Below are 8553 nucleotides of genomic sequence, written 5' to 3'. Positions count from 1 at the left end.
ATTTTAATAAACTGGGATAAACTATAAATGTAAGTGAAAAATTTAATTATTTAATATTAATTTATTAGATAAATGCACATAATTTGAAAATTACTACGCTTGAATTAGGCTGATTGTTTGATTTTAGTCGCAAACTCAATCATTGAGAATTGAAACGTTTGGAAAGGTGGTAAGAAATTGGTATCAGAAAATAAGTTTCTTTTGAACTATTTTGAACAAAATTATTTCTATAAGACTTTACATTTTGTGTAGAAATTCTTTAGTCTAACAATCACAATTTTACGAAGAAAATTTTTAGTTAATATTCCAATTTTTATAAATACTCATTTTAATTATACATACATACAAATAATCAACCGAAATAATTTGATAAACTTTCTAATTTCCAACAATGTTTTTGATTACTCCGGGTACAGTTTCCAATTAGCAAATATAATTAATTACTCAATATGCATAAGAAAAGCTAAAAAATTGCAAATATCTGTAATTATAGAATTGAACCTATAATAACTGTACAATTTAAATAGTTCAAAATAAATATTTCCTATTCTTTTAGAGTTCTAATTACCGGTGTTAATAAAACATTCCTCTTGAAAACTAACTAAAGTATACGTATAGAAATTCTGAAGTAATTTAAAATCGATATTATTTTAAAATAAATGACAAAACATACAATTTAAAGTTTCTAATTACTTATAAAGGGGGAAAATTCTTTCAATACTATAAGAAAATTTCCTAAAATAAAGAAACGTTTTTTAAGTACACTACAAAACTTTAGTTTAAAAAAAATAGCACTAAACGCAAAGTATTAAGACCAATAAAATACTTTGTAATACAAGTGTATGCATTTCATATATACACACACACAATTTATTATTATGGTTACAATATTTGTGATTAGAAATTCAAAGCAGACTTTCTCACCTCCTTCAAATAGTTTAAAAGTTAAACTAAATGGAAAAAAAACAAAACAATGAAAAGACGGGGAAAAAAACTAATCGATTAAACCAATTTTATCGTTATTAGGACAAGCGACATTTTTTTTTCCACAAAGTAGATTACAATAAGGTATTTTTGTTTTCCTATTTTTAGTGTCTTCAATATAATAATTATGCAGTAAACGATGAGGGGCGTTTAAAATTCCATGTAACACGCTATTTAAAAAGCACGCAAAACTTTCTTAAAGAAAGTTTTTCGTTCTGTCTCTCTAAAACAACATAAAAAACTAAAACAGAATAAAAAAATAAACTTATCTTTAGATTTTATACGTTACGTAATATTGTAAGAAATTCAACATTGTCTTGAAAAATGATAGTAAAAAGTTTTATCAATATGTAAAATGTATTTAGTGTAGTATAGCCATGTTGTTAAAAAAAAAACTCTTCACACAGTTTTTAACACAGTTTGTCTATGCTATTTGTAAAATGTAAAGATTGATGCATTCACTTGTAATTTAGGCTTGTTTATAGTTTTTCTGAACATTTTTATTTTCATATTTTAGAACCCCATTTAATAAATAATTGCTTATAATACTCAAATTATGATATTCAATGAATTTTATTCTATTTTCTTCCATTATGTTTGTATCAGGCATATGTAAATTTTTGTAAACTAGGGCCAAAAATATGTTTTTGTGTTAGAAAAAAACAATTCCCTTAGTCCTAAACACATGCACGAACTGACTTCAAGCTTATAAGTTGTAAAAAGTTGTAAATGGACAATTTTTAAAAAATGTTGTACAAATCAATTAATTTTTTTTAAATCCCTCCGAAAGCTCGTTGAATTCACAATTTTCTATTTAACTAATAGGATATTTCATGTGTGCACATAAGTATACTAGATTAAGGTTATAAAACTTTCTATTGCAAAAAATTTAAATTGTGCGTTTTAAATTTAGTATTAAAATTGGGAATTAGGGGAGATGTTAAACTAGAAAGGTTTAGAGAGTTAAACAGGACAAAGATCCGTTTCTCACAGCGAAACAATTTTTTGGAAAATTTCATAGTGCTCGAAGTGGGTGTTATTTTTATTATTTAAAGTGACAAAATTGAATGAGCTTATGTGAAATTTTACTGTCCATAATACTGAATTTGATCAAAAAATTCAAGAATTCAATGCACACCTTATTTTAGAACTTAATGAACATTCATTATACGAACCGTATTTCGTACATGTCTGATTAATATACAGAGAAGCGTCAAAATATTTCAATAGTATTTTATGTTTTTATAACAAATTATACCAATATATTAGGTTACACTTATGGGTTACTTAAAGAAAATATTAATAGTAATAAAATATTTTAATATGCGGTATATTTAATGTTTCTTTCTTGACGAGGGCGAAAAACGAAATTCTTATAATAATAAATACACAGTACAGTTTCGACTTACTTGTGTTAAGGCAAAATATGTAGATATGTAAAAATCTTTTACTTTGAATTACAGAGACAATAAAAATATTCCTTATAATTGAGAAAATATGGAACATTAAAATCGAAACAAAAGTAACAGAATGAAAATGGATGCAAAAGAAGAAAATCTGTCAAATTACTTTCTTTATCTACCAAATTTGTGTAATTTTTCATTGACTTTTATACTATGCATTTTCCATTAAACTTCCCGTAATAAAATATGTATGTGTTTTAATTGTGTTTGTGTGAATTACCATGTCATTACTTTCGTGACGCCTCTTGGTTCATCAGAAATATTAAATAATGTACATTTCTCTGATTAATAGAAGTTTTTTTCGGATAATTTGATTTCAGTAATAGGGATATTATTTATTATTTTATGTTTATCGCAAATTGAACACTAATGAATCTACATGTAAAATATGTATGTAAAAAACATTTGTCGAAGTTGGTTTTGTCAATAAGTGAAATTATTCTCATAATGATTTCATGTCGCAAATAATGTTGCGTATTGTAATTTGATTAATTGTTAAAATAATTATGGTCATGGTTAATAAATTTCTGACTTTAGTTTTAAACAAATAAGAACCCTGTATACAATGGGGGTACAAAATTTATTTATTTGCAATTCCCAAAGTCTATCAACTATATATGTATGTAACTAGATATAATATGTGTGTATGTTTGTTTAAAAAGTGATGTGATGTTAATGTTTTAAATAATACTAGATTTAAAGGTTTGCATCCCTAAAATGAATCTTCAAATTGTTACTCATTTCATATACGTTTGTGCATACTTATTTGGAATTGAGCAATAAGTATAGATTTAAGCTATTTCGAATAAAGATTAATGTTTCAGCATAAGTGATATAAAAAAAAAATAACATTAATTAACTTTTATTTTAGATTACATGATTTGATGTTCAATTTATTGTTTAGCACATTCGATGCATATTGTAACACAAAAAGATAAATCAAACATTTATTTTTGGAAAGGTATAGTAGTGCTCATTTAATATATCACCCAATAATTGATTTAAATACTACCAAAGTGGTACATATCTTAAATACGTTGCCGTTCTTGAAATGGATTAGACAACTGCTGCGATACAAGTTTCAATTATAAAAGAGATGTCCACTAGATGGATCATATTTTTGTAGAACGTAGAAAATAACAAAGAACCCAAACCATCCAGCTCAGATTCCAAACAACTTGCAAATTCAATTTAGGTAAATTATTGCTTGCACTCACAAAATTGTAGTCAAATGTTGGGTAGTGCATATATAAAGCATATAAAGAAGTATTGACCCTTCGTTCATAGATGAAAAATTATCTTCCTAAATCTTTTAGTTGAGGTTTAAGCTTAATATCATGCTAATAATTTCCAAAATTGACCAATTTATTTTTAATAAAATCTTTAATTGTTTTTTTTTCGCAATAAATAGGGTATTTTATAATGTTTCCGAAAAATAATCCTGATTCATTGAAATTTATGGCGCACTTATTGAAATTTTATACATTTTTAAAATAAGTTTCTTTTCTTAGACTTTGTTTTTTTTCGCAAATGGCAAATGGTCAGTAAGACGCCATTCATCAGACATTGTCAGAGAAATGTTTTTTTTTTTGACATCTTAATAAATGATAAATTCTGCCATTAAGTAATGATGATGATTAATTTCATAAAATCTAAAATTAAATATAATCTTTTTAAAAATTGGTTAAAAATTTATAATTTGCAAAGAATTTTGTCATCAGTTCATGAAAAAAATTTTGCGCGTTTGAAATTTGAGATCCATAATTCCATAATTTGGCGGTTGCCGAAACCATTTTCTATTTAAATTTGTCATTATTTTTCTATTTCTATTTTGAGTTCTTCTCTTTAATAAGGTTTTATTTCACAAAAAAAAAGAATTGTGTATTAAAATTTTAATTTTATCCAAATGATTTAAAAATATATTTTACCATGATTCGTTGTCGACCAGGAAATTTTAACCAAAAATTTTAATGTAAAAGCTTTACTGTCTAACCTTTCTGAGAAATTCGCAATAAACAAATTTTTTATTCTCGAAGGCTAATATACTTAAACATTTTTTTAATTTTACTGCTTTTAATTTTCTTGCAATTTTCCTGTATAGTGACTTTTTTCAAATAATATATTCACTCATATTCTACTAGTTGCATCACATGACGTGATGGTTTCTTATTGAAAAAACTTGTAATTTTCTGAATAAAATAAAATCCGAAAATCAAAATTCTAAAAAGAAAAAACTAAATTCTATTTAATAATATCCCATCCACTTCAAGTGTTACGACTAGCAGAATGCTGGTGATTCTTTTTTTACTTGATTTCAAATTTTCAATTATTAAAATTTGATTAAAGCTTCCGATGTCAGAAATCCGTCTCTCGGATGTCTCGACCATGCGAAAAGAGAAAAATGTATACAAATCTGTTGAAAATGAATGAAATTCAATTCAAGTTGCATTCTTTCAATCGGATTTAAAAATCTTCAAAAATATCTGCGCTAAAATTACAAAATTTAATTCACTTAAATATAAAGTACAAATCAGTAAAAAATTCCGGTACTAGACACTGCATTACACATTATTGTTGCTAGATTTATCAAATAGGGTAATGAGATTTGTATCAGAGTGCATTTGCTAGCCATACGTTTTGATCTCAAATAAAACTAATTTACGCCAAAAAATATATAAGTATTTTCTATAAAATTTTCCAAATTTTTAATTGTATTTATTTCTCGTCGCTTCTATAATATTTTTAAATATTAATACGAGTATTAATTTTTTTTTGTTCAATATTATATTCCGGGCACTTGATCAATCAAAGGTAGAGAGTAGAGAGCCTAGAAATGTAGGCTTTTAGTATGATAATTTTTAAATTACTAAAGTTTTTTTTAAATTTCATACTAAGTATATGTTATTAATACAAATAAGTAAAATTAGTAATGACAAACGTATTAATAAATATTTTTTAGAAAAAAAAAACTAATAAACTCTTAAATTTACTATAACCATCATCATCGGTTCAATGCCACTAGAATTTTTGTCAATTTTCCAAAAAAAAAAATATTTCTTGATTTTCATACATTATTATATAAATAAAAATTAAAAATATTCAATCTGAAAATAATCCAACTGAGAGCATAATTTACTTAACTAATTTTTTTCTTTTATTTTGAGTTTCTTACGCTTCATTATGTTACGCTTTAAATTTATAAATTTATTATGTTCGTTCTATTAAAAACTGTAAAAATATCAAATTTGATAATCGAAATTTAAATTTTTTTTTTGTGTTTTAGTCAACTTTTACATTTTTCTTATTTTTCTTTCTGTTCAAATCAAATGTGTTTTTGATTTGACATACATACATAGGTACTTATAGTAGTTTTGTATTTAGGTTTTTAAAAAATTTAGATTTTGTAATGAAGAATTAGAATTTGAGTTCAATTAGAATAATTGGACCATATGAATCAATTTTTAATAATCACTTAGGTGGCAAAATTGGTAATGATTGATTACTTCTAATAAAAAAGGCACTAATCTCGCACTACATATTTGAAATTTTGTTCACTAGGTTCATATTGCTTGAGACTTAAATCCAAATCCAATTACATATTAATAAATTGAATGTGCTATTCTAGATAGAATTCATCTGCATACTAAAATTATGTTTTATTGTTTACTTTATAAAATACGTCATTTACAGAATATTTGTTTATTGTTTATAATTTTAAAGGTCATTCATTCTCAATATATTAAGAAGGTCACATCATCACTTTTTTTTTATTTTTAATTATCAAAAAATAAAATAAAAGTGTAAAACATTTGTAACACTTACTAATTTACAAGAGTTTGTTTGTGAACCATTTTGTTTATAGTTTATAAGTTTGTATTTTTTAATATTTTGGATTCGTTCTTTTTCCTTTTTTTTCGTTTTTATAATTTCTATAGTCACGTTTAACTTTAATTCGTCAATTTACACTTGTACGGTGAAAAATTATATATTTTAATATGCAAACGTTAGAAATTTAATGTAGGAAATGAAAAATTTATACAATATTAATAAAAATAAATTTTTCAATATTTGAAGACCAAGCATAACACTTCATTATTTCGAAACATGTGCAACCATTATCCAATTAAGACTACGTATAAAAGGAGAACTCCATGTAGTACTGCAACTCCATGTAATATTACAGTTATTTAAAATTTAAGGGAAATTCAAAATTAAGAATTTTATTTTGATAGGAGGATTTTTATACGAAAAACAAAAGATTTTGTCTATCTATTAGAAATATTCATTAATCGTCTTCAAATAAAAATCGGATTTATTACTCGTATAGGAACTTAGACATATATACAGTGTGACATTCACATAGTGTAACTTTATATTACAATTTGTAATTTATAATATGGTTGAAATTGCAAGGTACTTGTTGTTAAGCTAAAAGTCAGAACTTTTTTAATTTTGAGGGAAACGTGCCTGGAATATTGTAAGAAAACTTTCAATTCACAATAAACATTCAAAATTGGGGAATAACCGTAAATAAAACGAAATTTTTAATATATTTTCAAACAAAGTTTTATATTAACCCTTTAGTGTCATATCTTTTATGATGTTCCAAAACATTTCCAAATTTTAATATAAAATTTCAAGATTTTCGTTCTAATATTCGACAAAAATTGTTCGTAGAGTTCAAATTGTACAATTTTTATGTAATCATGTAGAATGGAGTAGAAATTATAATTTGGTAAGCTAATTATCAAACATAGGGCGTATTTGATATTAATTTTTAAATTAAATATAAAATTTTTGTTATACAAATGAAAAATAAATTTCATGAAATTTTTTATAACAATTTTTTCTTCCTTTTTTTTTAATTTCCATTTTAATTGAATGTTTAAAAAATTCTAATTTGTTTTATAGTCAGTTATAGTAAAAAAAAGAAATCTTAGTTAACTAATGTCTTAGTGTTACTCAAAACTATCAAAATTTTTTGGTTTGGATGAAAAGTAAAGGTAAACATGAAAAAGAACACAATGACAATCAATCTCTTGTATTTAAGCATTTGTACCACCTGCGTTGTTGTAAAGTTTTTTCTTTCGTAAAAATTAAAAGATTTTGGTTTTTTCTGATTACTTGTATGTTTTTTGGTTTATTTTTCGTTTTTTGGTTGGTCTTAAAGGTCTGGGTCAATTATTCATTTGAATTCATTTATTCAAATTTGAAAAGAAGAAAAAATTTTCACACGTTTAGAATATTTTTAAAGGTTTTGTTTTTTGTATTCTGTTTTGGTTCTTGATTTCATTAATTGAACACACACAAAAACTTACATAGTATATATAAATAAATATATATTTTCGTGTGTAGATTCTTTTGGAACAAATTTTCATCCTTTTCTAGAACGATATTATATACGTACTCATTCCAATACTGAACAAACGCTGCTATGTAGTTAAATTTGCTTCCGGTTAGATTCTCTCTTAATATAAAATTATTTATTGTGTGTTCTGTTATTGCATTACCATATTATATAATAAATATATACAAAGAAGCTAATGAATACATACTATTAATCGTTTTATTCAAAAGAAATTCGAAAAAGCAAGGGGATTGATGGGTTAAATTAATGGGTGTTATAATGAGTTAGTTGTTGTAAATTGCTTTAATTTCCAGTAATATTTTAGAGTTTAGACAAATCTAGTGTAATTTAGTATGTTGTGTATATTGTTATTAAAGATATATTTTAAATATTTATTATGGTTTAAAATATTACTGAATTTCACCTTTAGTTTTAACACAGTTAATTAAATTCTCTTCTATCTAGCTTTATTAAATTTTTTATTTGCAAATTTTTATATTGATTTTACCACACCCATAGAAAAATTAAATTTTAAGTTTTAAATTTATTTATAATCAACATGCAAGTTTATAACTGTATAATAAAATAATTTAATTTCAATTGTAGCAACGTAAAATAATTTAATTTGGTGTTTGGATAAGAATAATACTCAAATATGTATTTTTTATTTATTCAGAAAAGCATTTTGCAGCTGAAAATGTTGCAAATATTGAATGGCAAATGTGTACATTAAAAAAAAGCAAATAAATGAATTTTATT

General features: G+C 24.2%; 1 protein-coding gene across 1 annotated transcript in view; it reads left to right on the top strand.

The window, feature by feature from the left end:
• LOC129619085 (myc protein) overlaps positions 1-8553 on the top strand; it is a 135447-nt gene continuing 126894 nt past the window's right edge. Inside the window, exon 1 of the mRNA XM_055534169.1 lies at positions 1-29. The gene's annotated coding sequence lies outside the window, so the exon portion shown is untranslated. The remainder of the gene's footprint in view (positions 30-8553) is intronic.

The sequence above is a fragment of the Condylostylus longicornis genome, unplaced genomic scaffold (genome assembly GCF_029603195.1).
Source record: "Condylostylus longicornis isolate FDR11 unplaced genomic scaffold, ASM2960319v2 ptg000010l, whole genome shotgun sequence".
Taxonomy (NCBI): domain Eukaryota; kingdom Metazoa; phylum Arthropoda; class Insecta; order Diptera; family Dolichopodidae; genus Condylostylus; species Condylostylus longicornis.
Note: the sequence above shows the minus strand (reverse complement) of the source record. Positions and strands in the feature narration are given on the sequence as shown.